The sequence below is a fragment of the Pleurodeles waltl genome, unplaced genomic scaffold (assembly GCF_031143425.1).
Source record: "Pleurodeles waltl isolate 20211129_DDA unplaced genomic scaffold, aPleWal1.hap1.20221129 scaffold_86, whole genome shotgun sequence".
NCBI lineage: Eukaryota > Metazoa > Chordata > Amphibia > Caudata > Salamandridae > Pleurodeles > Pleurodeles waltl.
Window position 1 is genome coordinate 2,092,756 of NW_027150400.1, and position 13,417 is coordinate 2,106,172.

Sequence of the window (13,417 nt, forward strand, 5' to 3'; positions counted from 1 at the left end):
TGCACATGTGTGCATATGTACCACAGTGCTATAGTCTGATGACATATATGTGCCAGTCTGTGGGGTCAAAGGGCAGTCAGAAGTTACTGGGCCACAGTTGTATCAATGAGGACTGTGTACTTCCTGTGCCCTGGGGCATTCGTACTCTGGTCCCTCAAACTAGGGTGGAAGCCCCCCTTTAGCACATGACTCTCAGAATAACAAGTCAGAGCAGAAATTAGTGTAACTGGGTACTCACACTTGTGAAAGGCACAAGTGCAAGTAGTGAACTGCAACCTGACCTCACAGCATGCGCTTTAGACATCCTTTGTAAACACACACACATATTTTCAGTCTAACTTGTTTACATTTTACATCAATAAATATGGTAATATTTGTACTTGAAATGTTTAATTTGCCTACCTTTGGCGCATATTCCTAGTAACTTAAATTTTAACTTTTCTCCATTCGGGTGTATACAATTGGTATAATGTCAGAAAGGGAGAAGACGACCGAGAATGCCTAAGAATGTGCGCTTACATGCTTTTAAGAACATATGTCTGGTGTTGTGACAAAACAGCAGTGACCACTTCAGCTCAGCACTTGCTTCTTCCTCTGCTGTCCCAAAATATTGTGGAATTACTAGTCTCAGCGCCTCTGACAAGGCTGCTGAATTCTAATTGATGATTTGTAGCCTTGTGGGCTGTGAGTGCTTTGGCTGTGCTGCCCCCTGGCAGTCACTCTGTGAAGATGCAGGTACCTGGGAACAACCCAGACTACTTCTGAGCTGTTTCTTCTCTGTGTGAACCAATCCAGTGTCAGGACAGGAGTCGGTGCTGTTAGTAGATAGAGAAGGAGTATAACTCGAGCCCCAGGTGGGCAGCCTGGAGCCTGTGACAGGTGCAGGGGAGTGTCGTCAAGGAAGCAGCTGGAAGATAACTGTAGAGGGGTCTGTGGGGCCATCAGTCTGGTGAGGAAACCCAGGAGTGTCCTACGGGAGGGGCGTGGCTTTGTCTGGCTCAAGGGGAGGGGTTAGTAATAGTCAGTGCAGGGACTGCTGCTGTCCTCCGTGTCCTGGGCTCTGTGTATGTGTAGAAGTTCTAACGTTGTAAATAATGAGACCTGACAGGTTGTGGCAGAAATTATGACTTCTGGTCATTCCTTCTCTTTTGTCGGAAGTGAGGTGTCTGTTACCCCAATTGATTGTGTACTACTGAGAAGAACAATATAACTCTCAGTGTACGGAATGCAGTGTGACCTTGGGAGACACCTCACATATACTGAGCTGTATGATGAGTTCACAGTTCCCATATGTTCTAGTGGTTAGGATTCCAGGTTTTCACCCAGGTGGCCCGGGTTCGACTCACGGTATGTTAAATCCATTTATTTTGTTTCACTACTCAGACATTTTAATCTTTCTCAGTTTTTTTCTATAAACCTAAATGCACCTAAAGTCTTAATAAATGTCACTTACTTTGTCTTCTGCTTCCATCTAATGCCGTCAGAGGTTTACACCGACCCCCAAATCTACTGCCCTCTCTCCCCAGCCCTTGACCTGTACATTAATACTATGAAGGGTTATTCCTTGTTTTTCTTTTATTGCACAACAAAAAGTACAGATTATATAAAGAGACCGGGGCACAGAGAAGAAGGCAGCAATTGACTGTGGTCCCACCATGGGAAATTCGCATTTTATTACCTGCCCCGTCCATACTGTGGGTTCATCATTTGTTTTATGACATGATTTCCCTGCTGTGTTGTATCTAGTATAGGACTTGAGTACTTTATGTGTTTTATATCATCTGTGATATTGCAGCTGTTGTTTGCAGTGTCCACATTTTGCAACCAGTGTGCTTTGTATCCTCACTGCTGCTCTCTCAGAGAGGGTAAGCTGAACACTACCGGTAGTATCAGACACCAGAGATGCCTCCTGTACCTGGAATAAAACTCTGCTTCTTTGTAAGAAATACAGGGGTGAAGATCTTCTGCATTCACAGTGACCCACTGACTCTTTTACAAAGGTTCCCAGCCGTGCAAAGACTCTTGGTGGTTAGTTAAGGGGCCATGCTAAATGGAGATTTCGAAGCATCAGACGAGATGTTTTCTTTGTTTCTGCATCAGCAAAAGTATATTTCTGTTTTTATGTTATTACTTGTGAAATACACATTTTAGTTGTGCTGTTGGATTTGTCATGTTTGATTTACAGTGTGAATGAATTCAAGCGATAGACAGTAGGTGGCGACTGACACTGCTTCAGGACTCCTAGGGTTGAGGATTCTGGACGTTGGTTTCATCGTGTAATGATTAGCACTCTGGACTCTGAATGCAGCAATCTGAGTTCCAATATCGGTAGGACCTGGAATGTTTGTAATAATACTTTTGTTTTAATTTATTGCAGGTCTTGAGCAGGAAACCATTTGTATCTCTGACATAACCCGTCTCTTCCTCCTTTCATTCCCCTCGTGGTTTCTGCGGTTTGGGGGCATCTATACATTATTCTATAGGCGTTGCTGGGGGCACGTGATGCTACACACAGGTGTTGTCTACGTCCTGTCTCTGTGTGGACACCTCTCTACTCTGGCTACACAACTGTAAGATGCACAGTGTGGACCTGACTCCACTTGGCCTTCACACCGGATAACTTACAAGGAGAGACAAACTTACGGAAATGTACGGTGCGAAAGAACGACTTTACCAAAGTGTTAATGTATGAAATTGCCCTTTGCTTTTTTTTGTGAGTTGCAAATGGTAACCTTTGACTAAAGCAAGTACCCAAAAATAAACAGTTTTTAGCTGGACTCATATAACTTGCATTTGCAGTGGAAGATCTGCCTGGAGCAGTATATGAGTGTGAAAAGGTCTCTAGTTTTGTCTTGAAATACCAGAGACTTCGTCGCTCTCCACCAGTCTCCTTCGACATCACATCCTGATGCTGAACAGTATTAGCACATAAATGAATAAAAAACTGGCTGACGTATACATGCACATGTGTGCATATGTACCACGGTGCTATAGTCTGATGACATATATGTGCTAGTCTGTGGGGTCAAAGGGCAGTCAGAAGTTACTGGGCCACAATTGTATCAATGAGGACTGTGTACTTCCTGTGCCCTGGGGCATTCGTACTCTGGTCCCTCAAACTAGGGTGGAAGCCCCCCTTTAGCACATGACTCTCAGAATAACAAGTCAGAGCAGACATTAGTGTAACTGGGTACTCACACTTGTGAAAGGCACAAGTGCAAGTAGTGAACTGCAACCTGACCTCACAGCATACACTTTAGACATCCTTTGTAAACACACACACATATTTTCAGTCTAACTTGTTTACATTTTACATCAATAAATATGGAAATATTTGTACTTGAAATGTTTAATTTGCCTACCTTTGGCGCATATTCCTAGTACCTTATATTTTAACTTTTCTCCATTCGGGTGTATACAATTGGTATAATGTCAGAAAGGGAGAAGACGACCGAGAATGCCTAAGAATGTGCGCTTACATGCTTTTAAGAACATATGTATGGTGTTGTGACAAAACAGCAGTGACCACTTCAGCTCAGCACTTGCTTCTTCCTCTGCTGTCCCAAAATATTGTGGAATTACTAGTCTCTGCGCCTCTGACAAGGCTGCTGACCTCCAATTGATGATTTGTAGCCTTGTGGGCTGTGAGTGCTTTGGCTGTGCTGCCCCCTGGCGGTCACTCTGTGAAGATGCAGGTACCTGGGAACAACCCAGACTACTTCTGAGCTGTTTCTTCTCTGTGTGAACCAATCCAGTGTCAGGACAGGAGTCGGTGCTGTTAGTAGATAGAGAAGGAGTATAACTCGAGCCCCAGGAAGGCAGCCTGGAGCCTTTGACAGGTGCAGGGGAGTGTCGTCAAGGAAGCAGCTGGAAGATAACTGGATAGGGGTCTGTGGGGCCATCAGTCTGGTGAGGAAACCCAGGAGTCAAGGGGTTTCCTGGGGGAGGGACGTGGCTTTGTCTGGCTCAAGGGGAGGGGTTAGTAATAGTCAATGCAGGGACTGCTGCTGTCCTCCGTGTCCTGGGCTCTGTGTATGTGTAAAAGTTCTAAGGCTGTAAATAATGAGACCTGACAGATTGTGGCAGAAATTATGACTTCTGGTCATTCCTTCTCTTTTGTCAGAAGCGAGGTGTCTGTTACCCCAATTGATTCTGTACTACTGAGAAGAACAATATAACTCTCAGTGTACGGAATGCACTGTGACCTTGGGGGACACCTCACATACACTGAGCTGTATGAAGAGCTCACAGTTCCCATATGGTCTAGTGGTTAGGATTCCTGGTTTTCACCCAGGCGGCCTGGGTTCGACTCCTGGTATGGGAAGACTTTTTTTTTTTCACTACTCAGTCATTTTAATCTTTCTCAGTTTTTTTCTATAAACGTAAATGCACCTAAAGTGTTAATAAATGTCACTTGCTTTGTCTTCTGCTTCCATCTAATGCCGTCAGAGGTTTACACCGACCCCCAAATCTACTGCCCTCTCTCCCCAGCCCTTGACCTGTACATTAATACTATGAAGGGTTATTCCTTGTTTTTCTTTTATTGCACAACAAAAAGTACAGGTTATATAAAGAGACCGGGGCACAGAGAAGAAGGCAGCAATTGACTGTGGTCCCACCATGGGAAATTCGCATTTTATTACCTGCCCCGTCCATACTGTGGGTTCATCATTTGTTTTATGACATGATTCCCCTGCTGTGTTGTTTCTAGTATAAGACTTGAGTACTTTATGTGTTTTATATCATCTGTGATATTGCAGCTGCTGTTTGCAGTGTCCACATATTGCAACCAGTGTGCTTTGTACCCTCACAGCTCCTCTCTCAGAGAGGGTAGGCTGACCACTACTGGTAGTATCAGACACCAGAGATGCCTCCTGTACCTGGAATAAAACTCTGCTTCTTTGTAAGAAATACAGGGGTGAAGATCTGCTGCATTCACAGTGACCCACTGACTCTTTTACAAAGGTTCCCAGCCGTGCAAAGACTCTTGGTGGTTAGTTAAGGGGCCATGCTAAATGGAGATTTCGAAGCATCAGACGAGACGTTTTCTTTGTTTCTGCATCAGCAAAAGTATATTTCTGTTTTTATGTTATTACTTGTGAAATACACATTTTAGTTGTGCTGTTGGATTTGTCATGTTTGATTTACAGTGTGAACGAATTCAAGCGATAGACAGTAGGTGGTGAATGACACTGCTTCAGGACTCCTAGGGTTGATGATCGTGGACGTTGGTTCCATCGTGTAATGATTAGCACTCTGGACTCTGAATCCAGCAATCTGAGTTCCAATATTGGTAGGACCTGGAATGTTTGTAATAATACTTTTGTTTTAATTTATTGCAGGTCTTGAGCAGGAAACCATTTGTATCTCTGACATAACCCGTCTCTTCCTCTTTTCATTCCCCTCGTGGTTTCTGCGGTTTGGGGGCATATATACATTATTCTATAGGGGTTGCTGGGGGCACGTGATGCTACACACAGGTGTTGTCTACGTCCTGTGTCTGTGTGGACACCTCTCTACTCTGGCTACACAACTGTAAGATGCACAGTGTGGACCTGACTCCACTTGGCCTTCACACCGGATAACTTGCAAGGAGAGAGAAACTTACGGAAATGTACGGTGTGAAAGAACGACTTTACCAAAGTGTTAATGTATGAAATTGCCCTTTGCTTTTTTTTTGTGAGTTGCAAATGGTAACCTTTGACTAAAGCAAGTACCCAAAAATAAACAGTTTTCAGCTGGACTCATATAACTTGCATTTGCAGTGGAAGATCTGCCTGGAGCAGTATATGAGTGTGAAAAGGTCTCTAGTTTTGTCTTGAAATACCAGAGACTTCGGCGCTCTCCACCAGTCTCCTTCGACATCACATCCTGATGCTGAACAGTATTAGCACATAAATGAATAAAAAACTGGCTGACGTGTACATGCACATGTGTGCATATGTACCACAGTGCTATAGTCTGATGACATATATGTGCCAGTCTGTGGGGTCAAAGGGCAGTCAGAAGTTACTGGGCCACAGTTGTATCAATGAGGACTGTGTACTTCCTGTGCCCTGGGGCATTCGTACTCTGGTCCCTAAAACTAGGGTGGAAGCCCCCCTTTAGCACATGACTCTCAGAATAACAAGTCAGAGCAGATATTAGTGTAACTGGGTACTCACACTTGTGAAAGGCACAAGTGCAAGTAGTGAACTGCAACCTGACCTCACAGCATACACTTTAGACATCCTTTGTAAACACACACACATATTTTCAGTCTAACTTGTTTACATTTTACATCAATAAATATGGTAATTTTTGTACTTGAAATGTTTAATTTGCCTACCTTTGGCGCATATTCCTAGTACCTTATATTTTAACTTTTCTCCATTCGGGTGTATACAATTGGTATAATGTCAGAAAGGGAGAAGACGACCGAGAATGCCTAAGAATGTGCGCTTACATGCTTTTAAGAACATATGTCTGGTGTTGTGACAAAACAGCAGTGACCACTTCAGCTCAGCACTTGCTTCTTCCTCTGCTGTCCCAAAATATTGTGGAATTACTAGTCTCTGCGCCTCTGACAAGGCTGCTGACATCCGATTGATGATTTGTAGCCTTGTGGGCTGTGAGTGCTTTGGCTGTGCTGCCCCCTGGCAGTCACTCTGTGAAGATGCAGGTACCTGGGAACAACACAGACTACTTCTGAGCTGTTTCTTCTCTGTTTGAACCAATCCAGTGTCAGGACTGGAGTCGGTGCTGTTAGTAGATAGAGAAGGAGTATAACTCGAGCCCCAGGAGGGCAGCCTGGAGCCTGTGACAGGTGCAGGGGAGTGTCGTCAAGGAAGCAGCTGGAAGATAACTGGAGAGGGGTCTGTGGGGCCATCAGTCTGGTGAGGAAACCCAGGAGTGTCCTACGGGAGGGGCGTGGCTTTGTCTGGCTCAAGGGGAGGGGTTAGTAATAGTCAGTGCAGGGACTGCTGCTGTCCTCCGTGTCCTGGGCTCTGTGTATGTGTAGAAGTTCTAACGTTGTAAATAATGAGTCCTGACAGGTTGTGGCAGAAATTATGACTTCTGGTCATTCCTTCTCTTTTGTCTGAAGTGAGGTGTCTGTTACCCCAATTGATTGTGTACTACTGAGAAGAACATTATAACTCTCAGTGTACGGAATGCAGTGTGACCTTGGGAGACACCTCACATATACTGAGCTGTATGATGAGTTCACAGTTCCCATATGTTCTAGTGGTTAGGATTCCAGGTTTTCACCCAGGTGGCCCGGGTTCGACTCACGGTATGTTAAATCCATTTTTTTTTTTTCACTACTCAGACATTTTAATCTTTCTCAGTTTTTTTCTATAAACCTAAATGCACCTAAAGTCTTAATAAATGTCACTTGCTTTGTCTTCTGCTTCCATCTAATGCCGTCAGAGGTTTACACCGACCCCCAAATCTACTGCCCTCTCTCCCCAGCCCTTGGCCTGTACATTAATACTATGAAGGGTTATTCCTTGTTTTTCTTTTATTGCACAACAAAAAGTACAGATTATGTAAAGAGACCGGGGCACAGAGAAGAAGGCAGCAATTGACTGTGGTCCCACCATGGGAAATTCGCATTTTATTACCTGCCCCGTCCATACTGTGGGCTCATCATTTGTTTTATGACATGATTTCCCTGCTGTGTTATATCTAGTATAGGACTTGAGTACTTTATGTGTTTTATATCATCTGTGATATTGCAGCTGTTGTTTGCAGTGTCCACATTTTGCAACCAGTGTGCTTTGTACCCTCACTGCTGCTCTCTCAGAGAGGGTAAGCTGAAGACTGCCGGTTGTATCAGACACCAGAGATGCCTCCTGTACCTGGAATAAAACTCTGCTTCTTTGTAAGAAATACAGGGGTGAAGATCTGCTGCATTCACAGTGACCCACTGACTCTTTTACAAAGGTTCCCAGCCGTGCAAAGACTCTTGGTGGTTAGTTAAGAGGCCATGCTAAATGGAGATTTCGAAGCATCAGACGAGATGTTTTCTTTGTTTCTGCATCAGCAAAAGTATATTTCTGTTTTTATGTTATTACTTGTGAAATACACATTTTAGTTGTGCTGTTGGATTTGTCATGTTTGATTTACAGTGTGAACGAATTCAAGCGATAGACAGTAGGTGGCGACTGACACTGCTTCAGGACTCCTAGGGTTGAGGATCGTGGACGTTGGTTCCATTGTGTAATGATTAGCACTCTGGACTCTGAATCCAGCAATCTGAGTTCCAATATCGGTAGGACCTGGAATGTTTGTAATAATACTTTTGTTTTAATTTATTGCAGGTCTTGAGCAGGAAACCATTTGTACCTCTGACATAACCCGTCTCTTCCTCTTTTCATTCCCCTCGTGGTTTCTGCGGTTTGGGGGCATATATACATTATTCTATAGGGGTTGCTGGGGGCACGTGATGCTACACACAGGTGTTGTCTACGTCCTGTGTCTGTGTGGACACCTCTCTACTCTGGCTACACAACTGTAAGATGCACAGTGTGGACCTGACTCCACTTGGCCTTCACACCGGATAACTTGCAAGGAGAGAGAAACTTACGGAAATGTACGGTGTGAAAGAACGACTTTACCAAAGTGTTAATGTATGAAATTGCCCTTTGCTTTTTTTTGTGAGTTGCAAATGGTAACCTTTGACTAAAGCAAGTACCCAAAAATAAACAGTTTTCAGCTGGACTCATATAACTTGCATTTGCAGTGGAAGATCTGCCTGGAGCAGTATATGAGTGTGAAAAGGTCTCTAGTTTTGTCTTGAAATACCAGAGACTTCGGCGCTCTCCACCAGTCTCCTTCGACATCACATCCTGATGCTGAACAGTATTAGCACATAAATGAATAAAAAACTGGCTGACGTGTACATGCACATGTGTGCATATGTACCACGGTGCTATAGTCTGATGACATATATGTGCCAGTCTGTGGGGTCAAAGAGCAGTCAGAAGTTACTGGGCCACAGTTGTATCAATGAGGACTGTGTACTTCCTGTGCCCTGGGGCATTCGTACTCTGGTCCCTCAAACTAGGGTGGAAGCCCCCCTTTAGCACATGACTCTCAGAATAACAAGTCAGAGCAGACATTAGTGTAACTGGGTACTCACACTTGTGAAAGGCACAAGTGCAAGTAGTGAACTGCAACCTGACCTCACAGCATACACTTTAGACATCCTTTGTAAACACACACACATATTTTCAGTCTAACTTGTTTACATTTTACATCAATAAATATGGTAATTTTTGTACTTGAAATGTTTAATTTGCCTACCTTTGGCGCATATTCCTAGTACCTTATATTTTAACTTTTCTCCATTCGGGTGTATACAATTGATATAATGTCAGAAAGGGAGAAGACGACCGAGAATGCCTAAGAATGTGCGCTTACATGCTTTTAAGAACATATGTCTGGTGTTGTGACAAAACTGCAGTGACCACTTCAGCTCAGCACTTGCTTCTTCCTCTGCTGTCCCAAAATATTGTGGAATTACTAGTCTCTGCGCCTCTGACAAGGCTGCTGACATCCAATTGATGATTCGTAGCCTTGTGGGCTGTGAGTGCTTTGGCTGTGCTGCCCCCTGGCGGTCACTCTGTGAAGATGCAGGTACCTGGGAACAACCCAGACTACTTCTGAGCTGTTTCTTCTCTGTGTGAACCAATCCAGTGTCAGGACTGGAGTCGGTGCTGTTAGTAGATAGAGAAGGAGTATAACTCGAGCCCCAGGAGGGCAGCCTGGAGCCTGTGACAGGTGCAGGGGAGTGTCGTCAAGGAAGCAGCTGGAAGATAACTGGAGAGGGGTCTGTGGGGCCATCAGTCTGGTGAGGAAACCCAGGAGTGTCCTACGGGAGGGGCGTGGCTTTGTCTGGCTCAAGGGGAGGGGTTAGTAATAGTCAGTGCAGGGACTGCTGCTGTCCTCCGTGTCCTGGGCTCTGTGTATGTGTAGAAGTTCTAACGTTGTAAATAATGAGTCCTGACAGGTTGTGGCAGAAATTATGACTTCTGGTCATTCCTTCTCTTTTGTCTGAAGTGAGGTGTCTGTTACCCCAATTGATTGTGTACTACTGAGAAGAACATTATAACTCTCAGTGTACGGAATGCAGTGTGACCTTGGGAGACACCTCACATATACTGAGCTGTATGATGAGTTCACAGTTCCCATATGTTCTAGTGGTTAGGATTCCAGGTTTTCACCCAGGTGGCCCGGGTTCGACTCACGGTATGTTAAATCCATTTTTTTTTTTTCACTACTCAGACATTTGAATCTTTCTCAGTTTTTTTCTATAAACCTAAATGCACCTAAAGTCTTAATAAATGTCACTTGCTTTGTCTTCTGCTTCCATCTAATGCCGTCAGAGGTTTACACCGACCCCCAAATCTACTGCCCTCTCTCCCCAGCCCTTGGCCTGTACATTAATACTATGAAGGGTTATTCCTTGTTTTTCTTTTATTGCACAACAAAAAGTACAGATTATATAAAGAGACCGGGGCACAGAGAAGAAGGCAGCAATTGACTGTGGTCCCACCATGGGAAATTCGCATTTTATTACCTGCCCCGTCCATACTGTGGGCTCATCATTTGTTTTATGACATGATTTCCCTGCTGTGTTATATCTAGTATAGGACTTGAGTACTTTATGTGTTTTATATCATCTGTGATATTGCAGCTGTTGTTTGCAGTGTCCACATTTTGCAACCAGTGTGCTTTGTACCCTCACTGCTGCTCTCTCAGAGAGGGTAAGCTGAACACTACCGGTTGTATCAGACACCAGAGATGCCTCCTGTACCTGGAATAAAACTCTGCTTCTTTGTAAGAAATACAGGGGTGAAGATCTGCTGCATTCACAGTGACCCACTGACTCTTTTACAAAGGTTCCCAGCCGTGCAAAGACTCTTGGTGGTTAGTTAAGAGGCCATGCTAAATGGAGATTTCGAAGCATCAGACGAGATGTTTTCTTTGTTTCTGCATCAGCAAAAGTATATTTCTGTTTTTATGTTATTACTTGTGAAATACACATTTTAGTTGTGCTGTTGGATTTGTCATGTTTGATTTACAGTGTGAACGAATTCAAGCGATAGACAGTAGGTGGCGACTGACACTGCTTCAGGACTCCTAGGGTTGAGGATCGTGGACGTTGGTTCCATTGTGTAATGATTAGCACTCTGGACTCTGAATCCAGCAATCTGAGTTCCAATATCGGTAGGACCTGGAATGTTTGTAATAATACTTTTGTTTTAATTTATTGCAGGTCTTGAGCAGGAAACCATTTGTATCTCTGACATAACCCGTCTCTTCTTCTTTTCATTCCCCTTGTGGTTTCTGCGGTTTGGGGGCATCTATACATTATTCTATAGGCGTTGCTGGGGGCACGTGATGCTACACACAGGTGTTGTCTACGTCCTGTGTCTGTGTGGACACCTCTCTACTCTGGCTACACAACTGTAAGATGCACAGTGTGGACCTGACTCCACTTGGCCTTCACACCGGATAACTTACAAGGAGAGAGAAACTTACAGAAATGTACGGTGTGAAAGAACGACTTTACCAAAGTGTTAATGTATGAAATTGCCCTTTGCTTTTTTTTTGTGAGTTGCAAATGGTAACCTTTGACTAAAGCAAGTACCCAAAAATAAACAGTTTTCAGCTGGACTCATATAACTTGCATTTGCAGTGGAAGATCTGCCTGGAGCAGTATATGAGTGTGAAAAGGTCTCTAGTTTTGTCTTGAAATACCAGAGACTTCGGCGCTCTCCACCAGTCTCCTTCGACATCACATCCTGATGCTGAACAGTATTAGCACATAAATGAATAAAAAACTGGCTGACGTGTACATGCACATATGTGCATATGTACCACGGTGCTATAGTCGGATGACATACATGTATATGTGCCAGTCTGTGGGGTCAAAGGGCAGTCAGAAGTTACTGGGCCACAGTTGTATCAATGAGGACTGTGTACTTCCTGTGCCCTGGGGCATTCGTACTCTGGTCCCTCAAACTAGGGTGGAAGCCCCCCTTTAGCACATGACTCTCAGAATAACAAGTCAGAGCAGACATTAGTGTAACTGGGTACTCACACTTGTGAAAGGCACAAGTGCAAGTAGTGAACTGCAACCTGACCTCACAGCATACACTTTAGACATCCTTTGTAAACACACACACATATTTTCAGTCTAACTTGTTTACATTTTACATCAATAAATATGGTAATATTTGTACTTGAAATGTTTAATTTGCCTACCTTTGGCGCATATTCATAGTACCTTATATTTTAACTTTTCTCCATTCGGGTGTATACAATTGGTATAATGTCAGAAAGGGAGAAGACGACCGAGAATGCCTAAGAATGTGCGCTTACATGCTTTTAAGAACATATGTCTGGTGTTGTGACAAAACAGCAGTGACCACTTCAGCTCAGCACTTGCTTCTTCCTCTGCGGTCCCAAAATATTGTGGAATTACTAGTCTCTGCGCCTCTGACAAGGCTGCTGACATCCAATTGATAATTCGTAGCCTTGTGGGCTGTGAGTGCTTTGGCTGTGCTGCCCCCTGGCGGTCACTCTGTGAAGATGCAGGTACCTGGGAACAACCCAGACTACTTCTGAGCTGTTTCTTCTCTGTGTGAACTAATCCAGTGTCAGGACTGGAGTCGGTGCTGTTAGTAGATAGAGAAGGAGTATAACTCGAGCCCCAGGAGGGCAGCCTGGAGCCTGTGACAGGTGCAGGGGAGTGTCGTCAAGGAAGCAGCTGGAAGATAACTGGAGAGGGGTCTGTGGGGCCATCAGTCTGGTGAGGAAACCCAGGAGTGTCCTACGGGAGGGGCGTGGCTTTGTCTGGCTCAAGGGGAGGGGTTAGTAATAGTGAATGCAGCGACTGCTGCTGTCCTCCGTGTCCTGGGCTCTGTGTATGTGTAGAAGCTCTAAGGTTGTAAATAATGAGACCTGACAGGTTGTGGCAGAAATGATGACTTCTGGTCATTCCTTCTCTTTTGTCAGAAGTGAGGTGTCTGTTACCCCAATTGATTGTGTACTACTGAGAAGAACAATATAACTCTCAGTGTACGGAATGCAGTGTGACCTTGGGAGACACCTCACATACACTAAGCTGTATAAAGAGTTCACAGTTCCCATATGATCTAGGGGTTAGGATTCCTGGTTTTCACCCAGGCGGCCCGGGTTCGACTCCCGGTATGGGAAATCCATTTTATTTTTTTTCACTACTCAGACATTTTAATCTTTCTCAGTTTTTTTCTATAAACCTAAATGCACCTAAAGTCTTAATAAATGTCACTTGCTTTGTCTTCTGCTTCCATCTAATGCCGTCAGAGGTTTACACCGACCCCCAAATCTACTGCCCTCTCTCCCCAGCCCTTGACCTGTACATTAATACTATGAAGGGTTATTC

At 44.2% G+C, this 13,417-nt stretch overlaps 2 non-coding genes across 2 annotated transcripts; both read left to right on the top strand.

The window, feature by feature from the left end:
* Window positions 1–4,252: 4,252 nt before the first annotated feature.
* On the top strand, window positions 4,253–4,324 carry TRNAE-UUC (transfer RNA glutamic acid (anticodon UUC)). Its single transcript has one exon. It is a non-coding gene; the product is annotated as a tRNA-Glu (tRNA).
* Window positions 4,325–13,137: 8,813 nt separating this feature from the next.
* On the top strand, window positions 13,138–13,209 carry TRNAE-UUC (transfer RNA glutamic acid (anticodon UUC)). Its single transcript has one exon. It is a non-coding gene; the product is annotated as a tRNA-Glu (tRNA).
* Window positions 13,210–13,417: the final 208 nt, after the last annotated feature.